The sequence below is a fragment of the Equus quagga genome, chromosome 7 (assembly GCF_021613505.1).
Source record: "Equus quagga isolate Etosha38 chromosome 7, UCLA_HA_Equagga_1.0, whole genome shotgun sequence".
Lineage (NCBI taxonomy): Eukaryota > Metazoa > Chordata > Mammalia > Perissodactyla > Equidae > Equus > Equus quagga.
In genome coordinates this window covers 18471709-18498736 of record NC_060273.1, presented here as the reverse complement: position 1 = coordinate 18498736, position 27028 = coordinate 18471709, and the positions used below count along the sequence as shown (strand labels likewise).

The 27028-nt window shown below is 46.4% G+C and overlaps 1 protein-coding gene across 2 annotated transcripts in view; it reads right to left on the bottom strand.

Annotated features, from left to right (window-relative positions):
- The window catches only part of PRKCB (protein kinase C beta), a 304110-nt gene that overhangs the window by 144345 nt on the left and 132737 nt on the right, over positions 1–27028 (bottom strand). The window lies entirely within an intron of this gene.

Below are 27028 nucleotides of genomic sequence, written 5' to 3'. Positions count from 1 at the left end.
CCTCCCTTGCAGCTTAGTGTGGCCATGTGACTTAGTCTAGCCAACAGGATATGTGTGCTTTAATGTTCCATTAAAAGGAATGTGTACAAGCCTCCCTGGCCCCTTTCCGCCTTCCCACTGGCCGGAAGATGGTGAGAACTGGAATCAACCACCTTGGACCCAAATTTGGAGCCATCTGTTGAAAGGATAAAACCACCCCACCAGCCTTGGACTCTGTCCCTTTGGACAGACACCTGAGAGAAACCCCACCTTCTGTCTTGTTTAAGTCACTCACTATATTTGGAAGGCTATTTGTTACGGCAGCCTACACGGTACCCTATCCAACAAACATGCCCTTCATAACCTGGCAGGGTAGTGCAGTGGTTAAAGGTAAAGGCTTTGGAGCATAAACTGCCTGCATTCTTCTTAGCTGTATGACTTTAAGCAAGTTACTTAATCTCTTTGTGCTTCAGTTTCCTTGTCTGTAAAATGGAGATAATGATAGCACTATAAGCTCATAGGACCATTCGAAAGAATAAATGGGTCAACTTATGTGGAGCTCTTAGAACCGCCGGGCACACTGTAAGCAGTATAAGCTCTTGTGTTATTACCACATCCCCCAGGTCGTCCCAACTACGGCCCCAGGCGCACACTGTGATCTCAGCACACAGGACTCGTTCATACTCCCAGACATGCCAGACCCTTCATGAGCCTCTGGCTCTGCCCATTGTCCTTCTCCCCCAGGAGCTGCTCTTCCGTCACTGCTCCAACTGCGAAATTCCTTCTTCCCTTTCCCCACCCAGCCTGAAAGTTGCTTTCTCTGTGAAATAGGATACTGCCAACATTAAGACCACAGACCTTAGGTTCCGACCCAGGGCTCATCCGACACTCTAGCCTTCACTATATGCTACTCATCTCTTCCCTCATTCTTTCATCTAGTCACATGTGTTTACTGACGCAGGTGCCTTCTTAAAACTTATGTTCTAATAACAGAGACAGAAAATGAACAAGTAAGCAAATAAATAGACACAGTAAGTAGATACTATTTTATGCCCTATTAAAGTGATGAGCGTTTCTCCTTAGGAAGCTTGTTTTCAAAATTCAAAAACAATCCTTATACCTACTAGAATGCTAAAATTTTAGAAAACTGAAACCGGCAATACCAATGCTGGTGAGGAGAGAACACAACTGAAAGTCTCATACAATGTGGGGGGGATGCAAAATGGTAGAGCCGCTCTGGAAGACAGTTTGGCAGTTTCTTATGCAGTTAGCTATACCCTTATTGTATCTGAGCCAGTATCCCCACTCCTAGTGTGAAATGAAAACATTTATCTGTACAAAAACCTGTACATGAAAGTTTATAGCCGCTTTACTTATAATAGCAGAACCTGGAAACGACCTAAATGTCCTTGAATGTGCGTGCGGTACATCCACACAAGGGAAACCTTCTCTGCAGTAAGAAGGAATGAATTCCTGATACAACGAACAACATTCATGAACCTCAAAAGCGTTACGCTGAGAGAAAGAGCAAACACACACTGTCTGATTCCACTTAAATGACCTTCTGGAAAAGGCAAAACTATGGGGACAGAAAACAGATCGGTGGAGAGGAGTTGGGATGGAAAGGGGATTGACGACAAAGGGGTAGCATGCTGGAACTTTCTGAAGTGACTGGAATGTTCTATGTATCAACTGTGGTGAATTTTTACTGTATGTAAAGAAAGGGAATTTTGTCGCATGGAAACTCTATCTCAATAAGCCTGCCTTAAAAATCCTCAGTCACTGCAGGCTTTTGTTGGCCTGCATCTTCTCAATGAGCTACAAAGCTGCTTTCATGACATTCTGAGCCTCTGCAGTCAGGCACATGAAGTGTTGGCCCTTGCACAGCTCTGAACGGCCAAGTTTTTGAGGCTGGGTCAGCTCTGCTCTGGCCAGTGGGACCCTGAAGGGCTCCCAAGACGCAGAAGGACCCCAGCAGCCAGCTGCCCTGCTCGAGGACAGAGGTGCTACCCCAGTAACAACAGCAGGGCTTAGAAATCACAACAGAAAAGCTAATGGCTCTCAATTGATGGCTTAACCATTATGTTTCCATCCCTGAGCAATGAGACTAAGAAATGCATCTGGTTCCTGGAAAGAGTCCTAGTGCTCTGGGCCATAAAACACTTCCCACGTGCCTGCCCTTTGAGAATTCACCTTGAAGTTGAGAAATGAGTGCCCCAAATCCACCTGAAAAGAAACATCTGCTCATGACTGATATTAGCCTTTAGGGGGCGCTCAAGGCTTCTCTCACTCCCCTACTTAGCCTCTAAGGAGGAGAAGAGCCAATCCGATTGGTCAGATTCCAAGATGCTGATTGGCTGGCCTCAGTGGGTGGAGCTTGCACAGCTAGTAAAAGGTGCGCCACCATCTTTTTCTTTCTCTCCCATCTCCCTCTCCTCTCCCAGGCGGATGCAGGGTCCAGGTCAGGTGGTGTCACCCTAAGAAGGCTGGGCATGAGTGGTCTGGACCAGCTCCACTCCAAGCCCTGGGGCAAGTAATCTCCTCTTGACTCTTGCTCTCCCTTTTGGGTTCCCTGATTGTGGACCTTATAGGAGCCAAGGATTCATTTTGATTGGGTGTTAAATTTCCTTAGGGCTACCCAGTATAGAAAAAAGGAGTCCCCGAGACCTCATGAGCCCTACCTTGAGACTTGAGGCAAAACCCCAACTAATAATAAATTGCCTCTTTGCTAGCCCTGCACTTTCCTCCATGCATATATCTCCTTGGGGAATCTCAGGGCAAAGGATTCGAACATTTCTCACCAGATGTTATCAAGCACCTTCTCGGTCTCAGCATGTCTCTTCAACAACGGGAGATGCCAAGTAGCAGAAAGGATGGGAAGGGAAAAGAAAACACACCTGTCGAGAGCTGCTCATGTGCCAAGCCTATGCTGGACGCGCCACGTGTACTTTCTCCAGTCCTCATGGTACGCCATGTGGAAGATGCTATTCCTTCCCATTTCAACGATGATGATATGGACCCAGACTAGGGAGGAAGACCGTCTCCAAGGTCATCCATCTGGCCCCCTGCAGAGCTTGGATTCACCCCAGGTCTGCCTGGCTCCAAAGCTGGGATGCACCAAGTTACTCTCTCTTTTCTCCTCACTTCCCAACATCACTAATGCCTCATCATTCAGGTCCAGCTAATACAGCACTTCCTTCCTGCCTGCCTTTGTTAATTCACCCAGCAAATGTTTTGTGAGAGCCAGATTCTTCCTAGGCATTGTGGATACAACTGTGAGCACAGGAGACAGAATGCCTGCCCTCATGGAACTTATATTCTAATGGCAGAGAGAAACCAAAAAGAAACAAACAAATCTCCTGCCCTCCCAAAGCTTCCGCATCATAGCATTTAAACTACTGTAATGTAATTGTGTGTTGAATAGCATCTCTCTCATGCTTATTTGCAAGCAACATGAGGAAATTTTGCTCACCATTATATCCCAGGGCATATACTGTATTTGGCATATGGAAGGTACTCAATAAATATTTAATAAGTGAGAGTTAACATTTATTGACCATTTATTCATGCCAGGAGCTATTTTCAGGGATTTACCAGGCATTGACTCATTTAATCCTCATAATGTTCCCATGAACTATGTATTACTTACTACCCCCATTTTACAGATGAGGAAATCGAGGCATCGAGCGGTGCACTGACTTGCCCAGGGCTCCCCAGCCTCGGCAAGCACAGAATTTTGCACAGTGGCTGGCATGTAGTAAGAGGTCAATGAGTTGTGATGGCAGCTGTGGGGCTGCAGTCATAGCTACCAACCACTGAGAGCTCCTGCGAGAAGCACATGCTGTTTTAGGAAAATGCTTCGAGACTGCTGTGCAAGGGGCCTAGAGCCAGAGAGGAGAAAGGAAGGCCAATCAGGCAAGTTGCAGGGAAAAGGTTGTTTCTTTATGGTATGTTTAGAGGCTGTTGGAGGTGCCTCCAGCCTCGTTCCCCTGCCTCAGCTTCCAGGAGGGCTCACATTTGTAAGTACCAACTCCACCCCCCATGGCGCCAATCCCTCAGACCACCCGCACAAACCAGGTCATCCCCCGATTGATTCTGCCAGCCTCCCACCTGCCACCTGGAAGAGCTTGGGATAAGGCCGCACTGCCACAGCTGAGGTCCTCATGACTCCACGACCCTCAAGCAGAATCCTTCAGGGTGCCCGTCCACACCTGCCGTTGCCCAGGGCCAGCTCTGAGGTGGGCGGGTTTGCACTTTGAGATGCCCCGTACCCCTGTGCCCAGATATAGCTGACTGGCACGGAGGTGGACACTTGGCTCAAGGGCCTCACATGCTTAGAGGCTGGGATGCAGGTGGCCAGGAGACATGCAGCCCCAAGGCTGAGGTGGCCATTTTTTACAGCTAGCTGCAAGGAGCAGAGATCTGTTACCTGCAATGGGGGGCATAGGGGGAGGGGGGCAGTGTGAGAGTCAAAATGTTTACAGTCACTTTAGCTCAGACACTACCCACTGACCAATCAGAATGGACCACAGGGCCCAGCTATGCGGGGAGTTAACTCTTTAGTTGCCAGCCAGCGAGGCAAGGTAGGGAGGAGCTGGTGGGGAGGAAGTGGATGGAGGGAAGATGGTGGGGGGGGGTGCTCAGAGGGCCCTGTGGCTATTTACCAATCGGTTTAAAAGTATTTCAATATTTTCACAACCGCTACAGTAGCGCCAGTGGATACAGGTTAAATGTCAGCCCTGCCTCTAACCAAAATCCATTCCCTTTACCGCCTCTGAGGCTGTGGCTACTGACCCGCCCTGGGGTGAGCCCAGGGACCCACGGAGCCTCTAAGTCATAACTATCCCTATGGCCTTGTTTGGATCCCATTCAAAGAAGCAGTGCCCACTTCTGCCTCAATCCCTTCCCCATCCCAGGACACAGAGGCTGCCCCCCCCCCCCATCCCTGCAATCCACCTAAGCCCATCCCCTTCCCTGGCCTGGGTCCTCCTTCATGCTCAGAGGTCACAGTCTGGAGCCCATGGGCCATACCCAGCTTACAAACAAGCTACATTTGGCCCATATGGTGCATCTTTAAAACATGAATTAGTTGACTACATTTAAAAATCATAAAACGTCAGATAAAAATGCAAATTTCTGACTCCTTTTGAAAATTCACAAGTTGTGGCAACACTGCACACACATTCCTGTGGGCTGAGCAGTGACTGCCCCCTTTAGATACAGAATAAGTTTCCAGTTCTCCACAGTCCCCACCATTCCCTACTGTGTTATACCATGTCTGCCTCACTCTTCCCTTCCCCACCTGGACTCTGTAGGAATTTGGGTTTGTGACTTCTGCCAGATCACCCCATCCTCTCTCCCTACACTCCACTCGCTGGGATCCAAACACATGTGAACTGAATGAGTTCATTTGGCTCAGTGCCAAGTACTTTCAGAAATAGGTTTGAAACTACTGTATCCCTACCCCAGCATCACACCCTGATTCCCATGTCCCCGGTCATCTCTGTCACCCCCAGGAGTCAGGTTTCCACCAGATCCCGGCATGACTCCTCTCCTCACTATTTCAGGTGGCTGAGGCTCCATCATGCCTTGTACAAGGCAAGCTTGGATTTGCACATTTTCTTCCACTTCTGATCCTGATCTGAGAGATTGCTGAATAACAACAACAAAATAATAATCAACTCTTGCGACTCTTACTACCACCAGGAATTGCGCACAGACTAACTGCCAAGCACTGTGCTAAGTGTCCCACATCACGTCATTAAATCCTCATGACGGCCAATGAGGGACAAGTTATTACTATCGCCTGGTGTTCCAGATGACCAAACCGAGGCTTAAAGAAGTAACTTGTCCAAGGTCACAAAGCAAGGAAGTGGGAGAGCCAGGACTGGAATCCAGGTTTGTCAGGCTCCAGAGATGCAGGCAGCTGAGCGGGCACACCTGCGTGCCACCTGGCTGCTTCCCTGCTCCTCAGCCTAGCCAGAGCGTCTCCCACCTGACAGAGGATTCTGGAGGATGACACCCTTCGTCCCACACAAAAGCAGCACCAGCCAGTGACAGGCCACTCAGGGTTCCCCACCCCCTGCCCAAAACCAGAGTCTTCACCACGAACACCCAAATCCCAGGACCAAAAGTTAGGCAGATCCTGGCTCAGCATCTTCAGGTCATCACCTGACTCCAGGCACAAGCAGCCAAGGAGGAAGGAAGCACAGATCAGAAAACAAAAAAAAAAGAAAAAACTTTAAACCTCTAAGTCAAAGCCTAAAATAGCCTCTCTCAGTCTGAATGGGCTGTGTGGCTTTGTTCACTGGTGGGCTGAAATCTGGCCAAGCTGAGGCAAAGCTGCAGGACCAAGGAAGCTGAATTGAAACACAGCCCAACACCATCAGTCAGAGGAGGAAGTAAAAGCAACCTGTAAATTCAGACTGTGTCGTCCCTGCGCATTTGCAGGCCACAAAAGCCCCCAAAGGTACATTTCCCAGGTGGTAGATGGGCCAGGCAAAACTGAAGATCCCAGATGGAAATACTACCGGAACAGAGGGCAGGTTACTAGCATGGGCTCTGAAGTTAACTGTGTGACCTCAGGCAAGTGGCTTAACCTCTCTGAGTCTCTAGTTCCTTGTCCATAAAATGCTAGACTGGTTGTGATGATTAAAGCTCCCAGCAGAGCACCCTGCACACAGAAAGCACAAGCTCTTGACTTTATTATTCCAAAGGGAAAAAATAATCATGGTGATACTCCCAAACTTCAGTCTTCAGCCATCATAATTTTACACATCTACAGACAACCCATAATATTATTTTCTTGGCACTTTTCCCTAACTCATTTTTACTTAAATAAACTTAGTTTAAAATGAAACTCTGTAAGATGGGCCAGCCCTGGTGGCCTAGTGGTTAAGTTTGGTGTGCTCCACTTTAGCGGCCCAAGTTCCATTCCTGGGCGTGGACCTCCACTGCTCTGTTAGTGGCCTGCTGTGCTGGCGGCCCACATACTAAAAAATAGAGGAAGATTGGCACAGATGTTAGCTCAGGGCTAATCTTCCTCAGCAAAAAAAAAAAAGAAAGAAAGAAAAAAGGAAACCCTGTAAGAGTGTGAACTCATGGGATTGATGTGCAAATTATGTTTCTTCTAATACCTTAAAATGAAATAAACAAGTCTTAAAATGAAGTTTTAAAATGTTCATCCCAACAGCCTCCATTGAGAAGCTGTGGAGACACAGATACACATATTCCTGGTGGGTGAGCCAATTGGTATTATTACCCCATGGGCTCAATTTGGCACTATCTATCAAAATTACAAATGTGTCTCCCCTTCTGACGCCCCATGCATTCCACTTCCAGGAGTTTATCTTGGAGAGAAACCGCATACAAAGGAAGTAATATATGCATGAGGTTGTTCATTGCAGCGTTGTTTATAACAGCAAGAGATTTTAAACAAGCCAAGTGTCCTAGGCAGGGAGCTGCTTAAGTAAATCATAGTGCAGCTACACAATGGAATACTATGCAGATATGAAGAAGAACGAGGAATTCTCTGCACTAGTATGGAAAAATCTTAAGGGTATATTTTTAAGTGAAAAAAAGAAAAAGAAAAAGAAAAAGACAAAATGCCAGTGTGCAGAAGAGTGTATGTTGCATGCGACCTTGCGTGTGAGAAAGTGAGGCGGGATATGAAAGTATATTCTAAGTGATCACACCTGCATAAAGAAACACTGGAAGGATACACTGTGAGGAACCTAATAAAAGTGTTTACCTAGGAAGCAAAGAGAACAGGGAGTAAGACTTCTCCATATGACCTTTGTGTAGTTTCGATGTCGAGTAGAGTATTTTAGTGTTTATCTGGGTACAACGAAAATCTCCCACCAGGCTGGGTAACATGATCCTGCCAGGCCCCAAAATGCAAACAACACTCCAAAAATTCCGGAGAGACAAAGAAGCAGGGAAGCCTTAATTGGGACTGTGTGACCTGAGACTTTGTGAACATGAAATGCGTACAATGCTAGAAGCTGTAATTACACGCGCGCCGCAGCTGAAAGGAGGGCGCTATAATTTGGTGAAGATCTTTCATCTGTTCCTGGAGCAGAGAGTGAATAGAGGTGATAAGGCGGCCGGTCTGCTCCAGCCTCTGACGCACCACGCCTTCCGCACCCCGCCCCTTCGGCAAACAAGTAATTGTTCAACTGGAAGGACGAGCTTCCGCTGTGTAAACCTTGGTAGAATTCTAAATACGATTTCCTGGGTTCAGATCTACACTGTAGTCAACGTCAGTATCAGGGGTTAATTAATAGCCACGTTCAAACTTAACGCCTGGCTCCGGCAGCTATTAGCTTTTTGACTCTGGGGCAAGGTATTTAACCCTTTGAAGTTTTAGTTTCTTCATCTGAAAATGGAATAATGGTACTATCTAATTCCTAAATTGATGAGAGAGTTCAGACAGTTACTGCATGGAAACTGCCTAAGTGTCACTGGTGGGAATAAACATTTAATAAGTGTTCACTGTTATGATTAATTTCCTGTCCATATCCTTCGTCCATGTTTAATTCAAGTTTGTGTCTTTCTAAATGATTTATAACAAATTTCCTTTATAATTATGAAGGATATTAACCATTCATCTATGACAAATGCCATAAATATTTTCCCAGTTTTTCATTTGCCTTTTAATTTTGTTGACGTTCATTTTTCAACATACAATACCACAAGTGTGTTTGTGTGTATTTAAATAAAGTGAAAATTCTTCCATTTTCCTTTATGGTCTCTGCCTCTGCTGTTATATTTAGAAGGTCCTTCCCTGTATTTTCTTCAACCTCTTACAGTTTCATTTTTTCACATTGAAATCACTATTTCCCTTGGAATTCATTTTAGCAGGAGCTCTGAGGAAAGATCTTTACTTTTTTTCTTAAATGTTTAGCCAGTTGTAACAACAAATGTATGGAATGGATCTTCCCCCTGCGGATTTGAAATGCCTCTTTACCATACACTAATTTTTCATGTACCCTTTGTTCACTTTAAAATTTTCTCTAATGCTCCATTGGTTTATCTCTATTCCTGCCTCAGCCCCATACTATCGTAATATATCACTGGTTTATCATATCTTAGTACCTAGAAACATGCATATTATACCCACCCACCCCGCCCCCACCATTACTGTCTGCTTTCAAAATTTTCTTGGTTATTCTCACCCAGGTATTCTTCCAGATTGTATTGGAAATGCCAGTCTTTGCCAAGCCTACTTATTGTCCATTCTAGAAAAATTCCCACCTGCAGCACCAGCTCAGTGGGCAGCAGAGCATCTGACCCCAGGCTTCCAGCCCGTGCTGAATGGACCAAGGTCTGGTGAGTGATGTGCAATTTAGGAAGGAAGAAATGGGCCAATGAGAACTTAGAAGAAGGAAGTGTAAAGTGCTGGGAGCTGGAGCAGAGCTACAGGTGTGTGTGTGGTGGGGCTGCTGCAGAATCAAGGCTGCAGTGGAGAGAGAGAGAAGGAGACAGAATTCATGTGTAACTTGAGCCTTCTTTTATGTCCTTCCAGAAAAGCTGTTTTTTTTTCCCCTAAATTCTTCTTAGTTGCCATTAATGTGAAGCTAGTCTCTTCTTTTCTAGGATTTATATGTTATTTCAACGAGTGACCCAATTCATTAGCTAAGTCAGCAGTTCCCAACCTGGCTGTGGCATACATGCACAGCTCCTGCAGAAATGTATTCCCAGGCCTCTGGGTGGGGCTCGCAGCAGTGGGGAGCCACGATTCTATGGGGGGCTTGTATCCCTCAGATATATACAGAACGTTCGTGAAGAGCTCAGAACTGGTGACACCGGGCCAGCTCTCCTGAAAGTAGCCATGGGCTGGAGCTGAGTCCTGGCCACACCCTTCGGTGGGGCATATACTCAGCAAGTCACCACCGTCCCGACTCAGCCTGCTGGTTACTGCCTGGCCCCTGCAGGCATCTGAGTTTGTAACTCCCGCCGGATCCCAACTCTGCCTAGTGTAACCACAGGACACAGCAGCCACATCCATTCATTGAGCCTCAGAGAAAAGTGCAGACCCAGCCTCAGGTGAAAGTGGGAGTCCTCATTCTCCACAGCAAACAGGAGAAGGCTGTGTGTGTGGACGAGCCAGCCCCAACTCTAAGCGGCTTCAAGGCATCCAACACTGGACCTGCAGCTTCAGCTCCAATTTGGTCCTGAGTCGGCAGGGATAAGGAGCCACATCCTTTCCAGCAGGCGAGGCCTGGAACTGGTCAGGTGACCCTCAGCCTGCTGCAGGATCCAGTTCACCATGAAGAGGTGGTTTAGCCGGGTATTTAAAAGGTGAGGCTCCAGCTCATGTGCCAATTCAAAAGCCAGTCTCATCACTTGGCCATGTTGCCTAACCTCTCCAAGCTTGTGTCCTCGTCATTAACGAGGGGTAACAAGGACATTTATTTCCTGGGATTGTTGTGGGAGTGAATTACTTCAAACCTTTAAAACAGGTGCCTGACACAGAGCAGGTACTCAATAAACACCAGCTATTTATTATTAATTATTGCTTGCCAGGGCATCTCTACGTCTGCTGAGCTGTAACTTTCCCCAGTAAACCCCATATATGTTCCCAATTCTGGAACATCAATCTTGATTTCCTGCGCCGATTCCCTCCACTAAAGCAATGAGCCATTCATTTATCTATCCATTTATTCACCAAATATTCGTCAAGCGCCTTGCAGGGGACAGGTGGTGGACGAGCAAAATCAGATACAGTCTCTGCCCTCATGCGCTCCCAGCCTAGGCGGCAGGAGAGGTGAAAGAGCACAACAGATGGACAGGACACTTGTGACTGCTGCCAAGGAGAAGCTCACAGTGCTAGGGTCTCCAGGGAGGGACTCAGCTGCACAGAGAGGTCCGGGAGGCCTCCCTGAGGAAGTGAAGACACAGCTAAGATCTGAAAGATAAGAGGGCAGCAGCCACCTAGCTGGGGCTCCGCGTGCAGTTCAGCTGCATGGGGTCCTGCTTCAACACAGCAGGTACTGGCTGACACGGCCCCACCACCCCATGGCCGCCTGCCTGGCTTCAAGCTCTGCCTCAGCCTCCATTCCCTGTTCCCAGCTGGGACCCCTCAGCCATGAGACCCCAGTCCCCACGAGAGGAAATTTAGTAGAGAGTTCATGAGACAGACTCTAAAGCTGGACAGTCCAAATTCACCCCCAGCTCTGTTACTTCCTAGTCCTGCGGGCTTGAGCAAGTTACTTAAGCGCTATGAGCCTTAATGGTCTCACCTGTGAAATGGAGCGAAGCGCTGTCAGCTGGAGGGGCACTACAGCAGGCAGCGTGCGCTGCAAGGCCAGGCTGCCTGGGACTGAATCCCAACTCAACTACTTCCTAGCTGTGTGACTTTGGGCAGGTTACCTAACCTTGCTGTGCTTCCGTCTCCTCATCTCTAAAGTGGAAATAATAATAATAGCACTAAGATTATAAGATTTTAAAGAATTTAAAGGATTATAAGAATTTAAAGAATTAATATCTGTACAGGGCTCAGCACAGAGCCTGGCACTTAGTAAACACTATGTGTTTGTTGAATATAATAAATAATATTTCTGCTTTCTAGATTTGCAAGGATTAATGAAATCAGATTATATTGTGCTTATTAGCCCAGTGACTCGTATGTAGTGTGCACCTGATAAATGTTAACTTAAAACCTACATCTGTGATCTTGGGCAAGTCACTTCCATGCTCTGGTCTCAGTTCCCCCTTCAGAAAACAAAGGGGTTAAGCCGGGTATTCCCCCCAACCCCCGCCGAGGCCCTTCAAGTTCGGACAACCTTCGTGGTCCAGGCCGTGCCCAGAGTCGGCCCCGCCTCTTCCTGTGGAGGCCGCAACGTGAGTTCATCGCTCAGAGTGTAGAGCAGTCATTTCAGGCAACAGTCCCACCGCAACAGATGACACCCTCGTGTTATAAATAAACCCTCCCTCACCCACAAAACATGCACATCCACCCTCTGCCCTTCCCAACAGCACCAGCGGCCAACAGAGGCGGAGCCCCCTCCTCCCCGCTGAGCGGGGGTCGCCCAGATGCAGGACTGTGACCCAGGGTTAGCCGATGTGCAAGGACACTGTCAGCCTGATTTCTGGGCGCAGAGCGCAGGGCCGCTTCCTGACGGCTCCCTCTGCCACAGAGCCCTCGGCACACCTGCCTGTGTTCAGAAGAGCAGAAGGAACCTTAATGTGGAAAGACAGGAAGGGCGCCACCGAAGCGAATGCCTGCCGGGCCACCACTGGCAGTTGGGACTCGACACCACAGGCCCCCATAGGTTCTGATCCTAATGCTGCTGGCCACTAGAAACGGGGATCCTAAACCGTTAGGTCCATACGGACAAGGAAAAGAAGTTCTGCACGTGCCGATCCGCCAGCCTTTACCAAGAGCATCAGTGGGACACCACTCTACCCAACCAACAGCCATTGCAGAGTATCACATGCCAGGCACTGTTGCAGGTGAAGAGCAATCAAAGAGCAGACAGTGAGCCCACCTTCAATGGGGGATAATCATTCCAGTGGGGGATCATAATAACTGTTACTACAGGAACAACTAAGACACACAGCGCTCACCATACGCCAAGCACTGTTCTAAAAGCTCTACGTATAATTAACTCATTTGACCCTCAATGACCTTATGAAATAGGTTTATTATTATCCTCATTTACAGACGAGAAAACTGAGAGAAGTTAAGTCACTGACCCTAGGTCACACAGCTAGTGATTTGGACCCAGAATCTAGACTCTTTGTCACCATGTAAGTAAATGCAAAGTCCCCCCTGCGATGTGTGGCAGCAAGGAGAGGGATGTGTGCTCTAAGAGTGCAAAAGAGGGAAACTGATCTGGTCAGGGCTCTCAGGGAGGGCTTTCCTGAGGAGGTGCTGCTTGAGCTGCGACCTAGAGGATGAGTACAAGTCAACCAGGGTTCTTAACCCTGGATGCACATTAAAATCACCTGGGGAGCTTTGAATCAACCAGAAATTCTGATTTCACCTGTCCGGGACCATCCCAGGCGCCAGGGTTCCCTTATAAAGCTCTGCAGGTGATTCAGACGGGCAACCAAGAGGGAGACTCACTGACCTCGGGGGAAGAAGGGAGAGCAGAAGAGCCCAGCAGGGAGACAGCGTGTGCAAATGCCTCGTGGTGGGAGGGCTGATGGGCAGGACAAGAGACTGAAGGAGGCTCAGAGGGTGAGGAAGGGAGTTCGTCAAGAAGAGACTGGAGGGAGAGACGGGGCCACAGCATGCAGGATCTCAGAGTAGGGCGACCATACAATTTATCTTCCAAAGGGGACTCCAGCGAGAACCCTCTGGGATTCCAGTGCAACAGAATAACCAGGTCTGTTTACAAGCCAGCTTGGCACAGGGGGATGTATGATGATCCTGCGCATAGGTCATGTCAGAGTATCTTTGCCCCAAGAACAATGGGAAGCCACTGCCGTGTCTTCAGGAAGGACGATGACATGACCACATCTGGTTTTTGGAAAGATGACTCCACAGTCATGTGCAAATGAGGGGCTGGAGGAACAGAAAGAAATCAGGGAATCAGGACAAGAGGCCACTGGGTCAGGCAGGGTGAGTGGAGCCTGGACAAGGTGCTGTCCACGCAGAGGAAGAGAAGTGGGTGGCAGTGCATCATGGTGGCTAAGAGCAGACTCTAGAGCCAAAGCAAGTTCAAATCCAGACTCCACTTATGAGTCACGTGATCTGGCCAGTTAGATGGCTTCTCTTCCCTAGTTTCCTCCTCTATAAGATGGGCATAAAAAAGGTATCTCATGGGGGGAGGATTCAGTGAGCTAGTCTATGTGGATCACTTAGGACAGCACCTGGCACATGATAGGCACCATCGAAATGTCAGCTGTGAGTATTATGAAGGAGGGACAACAGGAGTCAGCAATGTGGGAAAGTCTGGGAACACAGAAGAAGAGGCCTCAAGAACTGACCATTGCTCAGTAAGATTTTAGAGATTCACAGTTAAGAGCTTAAGGAGAATCAAAGAAAGCAAGCAGCATGGGGAGGGGCTGAGATGCAGAATTAAGGAGCAGAGCCAGGACCCAAAGGCCAAGATTGAAGACAAAAACACATCCAAGATTCTGGGTCAGGCAAACACTTATATAATACACCGGGCACTGTTTTAAGCTCTTTGCATATATCAACTTATTTAATACTTACCACATTCCTTTGAGGTAGATATCATCCTCTAAATGAAGAAACAGAGGCACAGAGAGGTTAAGTGATCTATCCAAAGTCACACAGCTAGTAAGTAGCAGAGCCGAGATTTGAACCTAAGTAGGCTGGCTCCAGAGTCCACACTCTTAATCAACATGCAAGACCACAAACCTGCACCTGAACATTTCACTCTGCCCTCAACCCCAAAATGACACAGAAAGTACCAGAAAGAACTGTTTAAAAATAGGGGACTTTATTTCAGCCCAGAAACCAGGGAAAGGTGCCAAGTAAATGCCAGAAACTCTTCAAATGGTTTTCAGTATCTAGAAAAGGTGAGAATGGGACTGAGGGAAGGGCAGCCCAGCCTGCTTCTCCCATTATAAAGAATGAAAGTGACAAGGTCTGATGGGGGGGGTAGGTGACTGACCAAACACAGCAAGCCAAGGTGAATCCTCACAGCTGCCTGTGCAGTCACCGGCAGCAGCAGCCTCTTGATAAACGTGCAGAATGGTGAACGACACCCTCTCAAAGCCTTCAGGAGAAGCAGGAGCTGCCAGACCCACCTGCAGATCCCACTGGACACGGAGTGCTACGTCCAGCAGGGGGCGCTCCGGCAGCTGATTCCTAATCAGGGCAGTGTTCCAGGGTTAGAGAAATGCATGTGCCCCCGCCAGTTTCGGGCTCAACCACGGTGCGCAGGGAAAGGGACCTCTGCATGCTGTTAAAGTTCCCCGCCTTGGACTGTTGCTCCCACACGACTCCCCAAAGAGGGCTGATTTGACTAAATCTACATTCTCCCTTTTCTCCCTACATAAGTGGGGAGACCTTCCACTGACCGTTCCCACCTACAAATGCAGAGATTATACACTGGTGGTCCACAGAATGAGTCCAGTCCAAAAATGTGTTTAAAATACACCATTGTTGTAATTCTAGAATTATTTGTCAACATCTAAATTTAGGAGATTTAGAATTATCTTGAAAAATTGGAAAGTCTGGACTTCGGTCCTTTAAAGAACAGAAATTTTTTAAAAATGGAGCTGAGTAGCGGCTGCTCCTTTCGGACAGGGTGCACACGCACCAGATGGACACTCCCTGTTATCACACACTTGACTCATTTACTCTCCTGCCTGATCCCGGCTGGCTCTGAAGTTGGACATCTTGATGACTGGAATGCTGTGCATCCTTTCAAAGTCATGTGGCCACAAACAAAACATTAAGGAAAGCAACCAGACATTAGAGGGTCTACTGAATAATTCCATCTGTACCTTCCTGGTCACATGGTTTTTGAAAACTGTTTATGTATCGTACATGAAAAGTGTCCATCTTGATGAATTCTCATGCAGTGAACATTTTAAAAGCAGGCAAAATATTTTCCATAGTGGCTGCGGCATTTTGCATTCCCACCAAGAGTGTGCATGGGTTCCAATTTCTCCACATTCTTTCCAACACTTTGTCTTTAGTGTTTGCTTTTATAACAGCCATCCTGACAGGTGTGAAGGGATAGTTCATGGTGGTTTTGATTTGCATTTCCTCATGATTAGTGATGTTGAGCATTTTTTCATATACCTGTTGGCCACTTACACATCTTCTTTGGAGAAATGTCTATCCAAGTCCTTAGCCCACTTGGAGGTTCCTCAAAAAATAAAAAATAGAACTACCATATGATCCAGCAATCCCACTTCTGGGTATTTATCCAAAAGAATTGAAATCAGAATCTTGAAGAGATACTGGCACACCTATGTTCACTGAGGCACTATTCACAATAGCCAAGGTGGGGAAACAACCTAAATGTCTAGTGACAGACGAATGGATAAAGAAAAGGTGGTATACCCATACAATGGAATATTATTCAGCCTTAAAGAAGAAGGAAATTCCACAACATGGGTCAACATGGATGAACTTTGAGGACATTAAGTGAAATAAGTCAGTCACAGAAGGACAAATGCTTCACGGATTCCATTGACATGAGGTATCTAAACTAGTCAAATTCATAGAATCAAAGAGTGGAATGGTGGCTGCCAGGGGCTGGAGGGAGGGGGCAACGGGGAGTTACTACCCAATGGGCACAGAGTTCCAGTTAAGCAAGATGAGTAGGCTCGTGAGGTCTGCCTCCTCTATACCCAACAGTACTGAACTGCTCGCTCAGAAATGTGTTGAGAGGGTAGAGCTCATGTTGTGTTCTTTCCAAAATAAAAATAAATACTTCAATGGGGGAAAAAAAAGGCAAGCAAATGACTGCTGGCCAGGGTAGTAGTGACCTTAATGGAAGGGACTGGAGGCACAGGGATCAGAAGGGAGCACAGAAGGACTTCTGAGGTTCTGGTTACAGAGAAATGTTCGCTGCATGAGAATTCATCAAGATGGACACTTTTCATATATAATACATACACACTTTTCAAAACCCATGTGATCAGCCCAGCCTAAAACCACCCCCTGTGAATCCAAATTCTAAATTCCTGAGGAGGGAATCTGATTGGTCCAGCTTGGGGCAGATGTCCACGTGCATCTGGACTCAATGGGGGCTCAGAGAGCTTCTGGGGGTGCACATCTGGAAAGGCGGTTCGTGATGAACAGCGCTGTGTGCTTCAGTTAGATTTGTCCAGGTGAACGAGGCTGAGGGAACGAGGCAGTTCGGGGTGCTGGGTAAGAACACAGACCTGGAGCCAGACTACCCAGGTGCGAATCCTGGCACCACGGCTCACTGGTCCTGTGAGCATAGGCACACCTCTCAGTGTCTGAGTGCTTCAGTTTCCTCATCTGTAAAATGGAGTTGATAACACTGGTACTTACCTCATGGAGTGTCATGAAGAATAAAGGGTTATTATATGTAAAGGGCTTAAAACACAATTATATCTATGAATGCTGGCTCTTGGATATTATTATTTAAAAAGAATACTCGGAAATCCTAGAATCTCAGACCACTAGAGTTGGGGGGAGCCCTCAGGAATACAAAAAGTCAGAGACAGAAGGAAGAGCAGGAGGTCTTCTGACTCCAGGACCTGCACCTTTCACATCCCTCCAGGGTCGTGTGCCTTTTGATTTCTGTACTTCCCCCAAGTCTGCAGGCTCTGCAGGCTCTGCAGGCTGAGGTCTTCTGGGAAACTGCCTTTATCAGGTTCTCGGGCTGGTCCCGCCCCCAACCAGAAGAAGCCAAAATAATTCACAAGACAGGACATATCTGCCTCATTCCAGCCCCAGCAGCTCTCCTCTTCGTGCACAGGAGAAACAGCAGGTTTCCGTCCTCCGGACGCTGCATGTCATGGATTTGCTTCTTCCTCCACAGCATGAAGCTCTGTGTCTTTGTGACAGTGAGGGACAAAGGGCTGTTGAGAAGCAATTCGTTCTGACCTTTACATGCCGGTTCTGCATTGCGGAAGCCGTCAGTGGCACACAGCAGAAGAATCAGATGGGATTCACTCCACAGTCAAAAGAATGGCATTTTATAGCATTACCATCATTTTATGAGACTTTGCCCTCAACCAGTCCTTGGGAGGTGCCTTTGTATTTCCATTTTGTGGCAAGCAAGATGGATGCAAGCCATGCCAAAAATAAGGCTGGACTTTCGGAACTTACACTCTAAGACTTGAAAGGACCATTGCTGGTAATAATATTAATTAGCATGAACTATATGCCAGGCCCCACAAGAAGCCCATAATATGGATTAATTTATTTAATCCTCACCTGAACCCTACGAGGAGAGTGCTAATTTATCCTCTTTTTACACATGAGGAAACCGAGGCAGAGAGTTCAGTAACTAAGCCCAAGATCACTCAGCTAGTTTTAGTGGCAAACCTGGAATTCAAACCCAACCATTCTGGTTTAAGAGTCACAACATGATATTGCCTTACGTTGGTTTCCAAACTTGGCTCCCCATCAGAATTACCTGAAGGGCTTTAAAATACAGAGTCCCAGGCCCTTGCCTGGATCTCTTCAGCTGAGGTCTGTTTTATTACCTAAACAATCCTTCAGCATTCAGCCCTTCTGTATTCTGCAGAGGAGCATGGAGAAGTTGCAGTGGACAAGTGTTATTTTGATTGGCCAAACATCTCTGCTTCCCTTTTTCGGTAGCAGCGCCTCAGTTCTCCTTTGAAAGGTCATCCCACTCCCACCGGGTCTAGTCTTGGAGGGAACACTTGAAAGGCCCACCCAAGGGCTGGTTAGGTAACTTGGGTTGACCAGATCACCTCTCTCCTTCTAGAATTTGAATTTAGGACCAAAGCAACACCAGATGGAAAATCAGATGGAGCTGGTCTGCTTGTTCAGGTTTTCTTCCATCCTCTGAAACATCACACTCTCTCCAATAAATTCCTTTCCAACTTAAGATAACCAGAGGTGGTTTCTGTTGCACTCACCCAAACGGCACTAACTAGAAGAACCACCCATGTGGCAGGAACTCGCATCTACCACAGAGGTGCCCTCTACAGAATCCTTGGCAACTGATCTTTGCTCTACTCGGATGGGGAGTTAATACCCTTAGACAGCAACCAGTCAGTGAGTTTGGGCTGTTCTTCCTTAGCCCGCCAGCTAAGGAAGGTCCTCAGTCCTGATTCTGTCCTTTGAAGCTATACAAAAAGATCAATGCAACAAACACCTCCTTGGATATTCGACGGCAGCATAGCCTCTGAGCTGGACAGGCCAATCCTCAGCGTGTCTCCAGCCTCCCTGTAAGGCATCCCTTTTGGCATTTGGTAACACACACTCTGGTTACTGAGCACTTTTGCTGTGAATGCAGATGTTATAGACTGCGGTGTTAAGTAACATAAATAGGATGTATCTTCAGCAGGATGATGTAATTTCAGATTTAGACAGATAATAGATAAATGAGGGAGAGAGAGAAACTGTACTGTTTAGACTGAATCGCGCCAATGTTATTTATCCTTAAGAGATGCAGATGGGTCTTTTGGTCCAGGTGATGGTGACATCTTAATGTGATGCCAAAAGAGATGTTTACCTCTAATTGTAGCTCACCTCCTGGAAGGAGCGAGGGAGGCTTGGAGCATCACCAGAGCTGTGTGGGGTGTCCCCACTTGGTGTTATGTAAGTCTGAACAACCCAGGCTTTGAGAAGAGTGCAGTTGACTGTTATGTTGCTTTATGTGAGCCAAGGAGACCAGACAGTGCCATGGAGGAGGGGGTGGGCCTTTTCACCAATGACAGAGACACGTCTTACTGCCACTAGTGCTGAGGCAGGAAATGGGCAGGACCTCAGACTGGCAGAGCTATGACTTCCCTCCTTCTCTGGGGCCCAAGGTGACTTGGCCCGGGCTTATCAGGGGCCAGAATCTCATCAGGGGCATCTGAAGATTCTCATTTGAGGGACTGAGCTGGCTCCCAGCTGACGGAAGATCTTGAGAGTAACCACATCCGGAAGCAACTGTAATTGCTGACAGTTATACCCAAGCCTTCACTCAGGTTTAATTTTCACTGAATTAAGTGGGAGGTCTGAGTCCACACTGGAGGTGAAGCGGCACCAAAAACAAACAAGACTGGAGAAAGCAGTTACAGAATATCCCACAGTGATCTTTGGAGTTCTGCAGGCTACAGTCTGGAACAAGACAGCGAGCAGAACCGACAAGCGGCCACTAAAATGTGTTTAGGAAGTGGGACCTTTTGCTTTTATGTGTGTATATATTTTTATATTTTTTGATATATAATACCACACGTAATGTTTTGTTGTCTGCCTTTTTCATTTAGAAATATATTATGACTATATTACCACGTCAATAACATTTTGATCACTGGGACTTTTTACTGAAGTATAAGTTACATACAGTAATGTACAGATTTTAAGCATACAACTTCATGAATTTTGAAAAACGTGTACACCTGTCTAGACACCATCCCAATCAAGATACAGAACATTTCCATCAGCCCAGACACTGTGACATTTTCATCACTGCACAGCATCCCATCACAAGGACATATTTTACTTACATAAACCCCAACTGGCAGCCAGTTAGATTGTTTCCCATTTTTTTTTTTAGTATAAATTCTGATGCTATGCGTATCACTTTAGCTAAATATTTGCACATGCCCTTAAATAATTCCTTAGCAGAAATTCCTAGAATTGCAATTCTTGGGCCAAAAAGGATGAGGTTTAGTAATTCTTAGGTCAAAAAGGTCACTAAAGTTTTTGATACCTATTGGTAATTTTCTCTTGAGAAAGATTATATTAATTTACACACTCACCAGCAATATATCAGAGCCCATTTTTCCTCCTCTTCCTTCTGTTTATGCTTTTTTCTTTGACTCCTCCTTCCCTGATATTTTTACTAAGGCCATGTTTTATTTTTATGTGTGTTTTGTGGTATATCTTTGCCCTTTTTATTTTGACCTATGTTTTAAGTTTCTCCTATGCATTGCCTAGAATTATACATTGTTTATCCAATCTGATAGTCTCTGCCTTTTAGTAGTGAATTCCAATCCATTTACATTGGTTGGGTAACTGATACTCTGCTGTCACTTCTACCACCTTAATTTATACTTTCCAGATTTCACAGTCCCTTGCTGGCTTATTTTTATCTTCGTTCCTATATTTTGCTACATTGATCAAATTTTTCTTTGTTACTTTTACCTCTAGATTGTTTCTTTCTCATTAAAAAAAGTCTATGTGAACCAATATGTCTATGCCAAGAATTAAATTGTTATCAAATATTTTATTTAGGATTTGTTCATCTAGACTCATAGTTCACTACAGTTTCCTTTTTTATGCCAGCTTTATTAGGTTATGCTGGTTATTGCAGTCAAGCTAGCTTATAATAATAAACTGTGGTAGCTATTGATTTTGTCGGCTCATCAAAGGTTCCCGTCCTTTCTTCTTACAACAAACACTGCTCTCTGAGCCATAGGGATGTCACATGATCCGGGCCTGATAAACTATAAGAGTTCATTCTCCTAACAACAGAGGACCAATCAATCAGAACTCTTCCCTGAGACTGATTGTGAATACAGGGAGAAAGAAGGCCACTTCTTCCACTAGGGTTTCCATCTTTCCTTGAGGTTGACTATAACTGGGGTGATAGACACATTGATAGACATGTCCTGTCTACAGTGGGAGAAAATATGGCAAGGACAAATGAGTCGGGTCCCTGCAGGAAACAGAAGGCATACTCAAATTAAGAGAGTTTAAGAAAGGTTTCATAAAAGAACTATTTCTAAAGGTGTGGGCATGGTGTTGGAAACCACAAGGAATAGTGCAGTAACTGGGGGCTAGTAAGAGCAGAGGGATAAGGGAAGAGAGTAGCTCCTGGAACCCAAAAGGAGAGAACTGTGTAGAGAAAACTGCCTTTAGAGGAGCACCAACCTTCAGCGAAAGGGTAGAACCAAGATGAGCCCAGGATAAATATCCTGGGCTCACACTCCCTTCACCCTCCAATCTCCTATTAGTTCCTCCCCTGGAGCCCAACCTGAAGTCAAAGAGTAAGGGAACCCGGGTTGATGCAGTCCTTACAGGTCAATCTCTCAGGAAGACAGCCGAGTGGATCCAGAAGGATAAACAAGACAGCTGGCACAGCCGACGAGAGCCAGTGAGGCAGAAGGCAAATGGCCACAAATTCCTCCCATTCCTGTAGGCATCTCTGCAGTGTGACTTCGCAGCTCCTCCCATCCAGAGATGAAGTCTATTTCTCCAACCCTGAATCTGGTTTGGGCCATAACCAGTGTGACACAAAGAAAGGCTTGAAAAACACCTGTGTTTTGGGGATTTCCCTCTCGTGCTGTGCTTGGAACCCTGAGACCAGTGTGTGGATGAGCCTAAGCTAGCGTACTGTGGGGAAAGAGACCACATGGAGGAGAAATGAAGCACCCCAGCCAACGGGCTGCCAACGATCAGTCATGTTAGTGAGGCCATCCTAGGTGACCCAGCACCAGCCAAGTCACTGGCTGACCAAGACCCATGAGAAAGCCCAGCAGAGATTAGCTGAATGGACCCAGATCAGAAGAGTCACCCAAGTAGCTCCCAGACTCATGAGAAATAATAAATGATTGTTGTCTTAAGCTACTAAATTTTGGGATGGTTTGTTACACAGCAAAGCTAACTGATACAGCTGATAATAAGAAAGCATCTTGCAAGTGCTGGAGCCTCAGTTCTAGTGTCTGAGGCCCTTGTCCCTGACACTCTTATTCCATTCTCAAGATTTTCACACAAGCCCATCTCTTTTCCTATTGCCAATTTGAATTTTATTTCCCTCACTTTCAATTTGAAAAAAACAAAACTCTGAAGCTTTCCTTTTTCTCTGTAATCTGTTATCTTTTAAAATGAACAGAAATCTTTCCTTCCTCTAATGTTTAAAATAAACATTTATTAGTCTATTATTCTGGAGCTTTGGGAGAAGAAAAGTTTCTTGGGCAATATTCTCATTTCCCTCTTGGTTATTTGCCTATTCTGGTTTTCAATGCTTCTTGAGACAAAATGGGCAATTTAAAATTTCCTAGAAAATCATCCATTTCAACCAGATTTTCAAACACATTGGCATTTATATACACATTCTTTTTAATATATAAATATAAGATATTCTTTTTAAATTTTCTTTTATTTCCCTCTTATTAAGTCTTCAACAGGGGGCCAGCCCTGTGGCCGAGTGGTTAAGTTTGTGCACTCCACTTTGGCAGCTCAGAGTTTTGCTGGTACGGATCCTGGGTGCCAACATGGCACCGCTCATCAGGCCACGCTGAGGCAGCATCTCACATGGCACAACCAGAGGACCTGAAGCTAAAATGCACAACTATGTACTGGGGGATTTGGGGAGAAGAAGAAGAAAAAAAGAAAAGATTGGCAACAGATGTTAGCTCAGGTGCCAATCTTTAAAAGAAAAAAAAAGTCTTCAACAGTTAACACATGATCTATCATTTTTAACATATTTCTTCATAAAGTAAGACTTGAATAAAAAACACAAAAGGATACACTCAACATTAGTGCCCATGATCTTTAACTGACCTGATTTGGTAATGGAATCAGGAGGCCGTAGGGCATAACAATGGGTTTTATTCAGTATCTTGACTATAAATGATAAGAAATTACTTCTAAAACCATAAAGTGTTGAAGAAAGTACCTTTAGACAAACCAGCTAAAGAGTCCCTTTGTACTCGTGTACTACCTGGCACAAAGCCCGTGCTCCATCAAGTTAGCCATTATTATGAGCCATTATTCCTTGGCAAGTCAGGGGGGTGACCTGCATCCCTTCTTGAGTAAGAGAGACTCTTCCAGGGATTAATAATAATTTAGAAACCATTTATTGAGTGCCTTCTTTGTGCCAGACAGTATTCTGGATGTGGCTCAAGCAACCTCTCATTGAATACTCACCAAAAAACTATGATTTAGGTATTATTTTCCCCATTTTAAAGATATAAACTAAGGGTCACAGAACTTAAATTATTTTCCCAAGACCGTTGGAGCAATAAATGGCAGTGTTGGAAGTTGACACCAAGGTCTTCTGGCTCCAAAGTCCTAGCTCTTTTCTCAGCATCGCACCACAGCATTTGAGGTTTTGTGTAAAGTAACGGAAATGGAAAACAGTAATTACCTCACCAGGCATGCTCGGGTGGAGGAGTGCAGAGAATCCTCAGTACATTCGCGATTGGGGAGAGAGGTGGAGAGGTCAAAACGCCCTCAGCTACTTGTATCAAGGGCTTACTATGTCGCAGGCTCTGTGCTAAGCACTTTCATGCAATGGCTTTTTGATCCTTTTATTTTTATTTTTTTATTCACCCTTTTTCATTTTAAGGATTGTTTTTTTGTTATTACAATAAACCTATGTGGTTAGTACTAACATCCCACTTTATAGATAAGGAAACTGGGCCACAGAGAGGGTAAGTGACACACCCAAGGTCCCCTAATGGTCACTGGCAGAGTTAGGCCCTGAATTCAGGTATGTTTGACTTCGGAGTCCATAATCTTAACTGTCATTGTCTTCGGGCACGATTGATAAATTGCCTACTTCCCATTTGTAGCTGGAGATGGCTGGGTCAGCCGGGGACTGGGAGCAGGGAATAAATGAGGTACCGTCTCTTAATGAGGCCACCTATGACTCTCTGAACCACACAATGACCTGTGGATCTTTTATGAAGTCTAGTGGGAGGGTCTCCAAGGGTTCTATTCTGCAGTGGCCCTTGGGTCAACAGTATCTGCAGTAGATTGACCAGAGATTCTTCCCCTCCCCTGAAGAGTAGAGTCTATTTCTCAACCACTTGAATCTGGGCTTGGCCACGAGACTACTTTGTCCAGTGGGACAGTATCAGACAGGACGCACAGCCTGAAAAGGCACACATGCACTGGGGCATGCTCTCTTGCTCTTCTTGGAACCCTGAAACCACCATGTGAACAAGCCAGAGCTAGCCAGCTGGAGAATGAGAGGCCACATGGAGGAGGACCTAGGCACCCAGGCCAGCAACCTGCTCACTGCCAGTCATGTGAGTGGGGCCATCCTAGACCAGCCAGCATATATCCACAAACACAGGCAAGAACCCCTTAAATTCTGTGCCCTGGGCAAGTACTTCACTTGACCCACCCTAGTCCCAGTTCTCAGAGATAACTCCTCTCTGTCTTGTTCTGAGAAGATCTGTCAGGAGGCTGTGTACGTGGTCAGTATTCTAAGTGCTGACTAATCTATAAATGTCCATATGTAATGCTTACGGCAATCTCAGAGACTTGGTCTCTCTAAGAGGTCTGAGAGACAGCAGAATTGAGGGTTTCCACGAGGTGAGACCAAGAACCAGTAGGATGCCTGTAAATGACTAGAAGTACCACCCAGGAACTCTGCCATGTTTTGAGGTCCTCCAATGGTGGGTGCCCATCTATGTTGTCTATTCCCAGTGGCATTGAATGGTTGGGTCAGTAGTTGGGTTCACTGGGACAGTGGCCGGTTCATAAAGTTCCCTAAAGCAGCCTAATGTCATGAAGTGGACCTATCTGTAGAAGAATGCCAAATACACAAAGTTCTACTAATATCCAGAATATTCCCTGGTTCAAACTGCACTTGGAATAGCAGAGGATAGAGGACAGAGCCTGTGCTTTTCTGCTCCATGAGCCTGCCGCACAACAGCTCCTCCAAGGTCACACAGGAGGAGGGCACCCCTCCATACCCACACGAGCCTCAGGGGCAGTCAAAAGAGAGCCTGGCCAGGTTGGTGAACAGGTGTGGCCAGATCTTTAATCATGCCTCCAACCATGGACAGAGAAAGGTCAGTGAACTGAGTCAAGTCAGTTCAGGAGTCTGGATCAATTCATCATCCTTGGTGCCAACTGACCTTCTTGGAACTGTGTCCAGAGTTAGAATCATTCCAGGTAGGCTGCCAAATCCTTTGCATGCCAGCTGCAAGGTAGTGCTTCCTGCTGTCCCCATGCCCAAGGTAATGAATGGCTGCATTGGTCCATTCATCCAGAGAGGGGTCTCCTACCACTTATGGAGCCTACACACTCCTAGGAAGGACTGCCAGGTGACGGGCAGAGGACCTGCTCATTCTTCAGACTTGCTTTGTAGACATTGATCCTTGCTGCCTGCATGTATTCACGATTATTGATTATCATTGTCATCATCATCCACATAGCTCTTCCTATGAATGGTACTAAGTACTTTCACAGATATTTATATGTTGGATACTCATAACAATGCCATAAGGCAGGGACTATGATTTTATCCATTTTTCCGTGAAGGGATCTAAGGCATAAAGAGATTTAAGTACTTTGCCCAAGGTCACAGGAACGTAAGCCTAGGAATGCCAGCTCCATAGTCTATGATTTTAACCAGGACACAGTGCTGCTTCTCTAGTTTTCCTGAGGGAGGGACCAACTCTCCCCCAGTCTCAAATCATGGGGTGATGCACGGGCCCTCCTTGCCAGGAGTAGGCACATAACCAGGTTATGCCAATCAGCAGAACCATCCTTCAGGCTGCAACTGACCCATGGCCCAATGAGACCTTAGCTCTTGTCACTGGAGTTGCAGGCTGATAAGACGTAAGACAAGGGTGCAGCAGCTATGGTGCTCCCACAGGAGAAACGCCTTCCTGAAGCTGACACCCAGACAGAGGAAAGCTGAGCCAAGAAATGGAGAGAGATTCCTGAGGACCTGATTTCAGCACCTTGATTCTCTGTGCCTGAAGCCAGGGCTATTCTTGAGCTTTTCCATTTCAGGAACCAAAAATTTCCCTTTTCACATAAGCCAGTTTCAGCTGAGTTTCTGTCTTAGGCAACAGAAAAAGTCAACGAACATAGACAGGATATGGGAAACATCCTGTTGGCTGCTCCCTGAGCATAAAGCCTCGGTCTGCACGAACATTCAGAGCTGCGTAATGGAACCAGGCTGTCCCCACAAACTTCCCGCCTGCCTTCCTGGGGACGAGAGAAGGAATTACACTGAAAGGGCCAGGGAGTGTGATCTGAGAGGGAGCAACAAACGGTCCTGTCTTCATCTTTGCACACAGGCCTGCAAGGGCTTTGGTTGTTCCATGTTGCTTGGAGTTCCTAAACCCAAGTGCCACAGTTTCCAAGCAAGGTAACTGCAGCATAAGCTCCAGTGTTTGCGTTGCTGTGGTGACAGATATGTCCCTGATTTGCCGCAAAATGGCAGATGACCACTTGTAGCAGGCCAGCAAGAGTGGAACAAATGCAATGACAGAAGGTAGTCACCACTCACTTCTAGTAAGCTGAGGTCAGCTGTCAAGTCGAAGTGGCTAAGAACAGGACCAGTAATGGAGACAAAGCCAATGGGAAAGACTCCAGGAAAGTGAACCAACGCAGGAACAAAGTAAGAGAACCAGGGGAGATGGCTGTACACAGGGTATGCTGCACATCGGGTATGCATGGCTGCACATAGGGTATGCTGCACATAGGGTATGCTGCACATAGGGTATGCTGAACATAGGGTATGCATGGCTGCACATAGGGTATGCT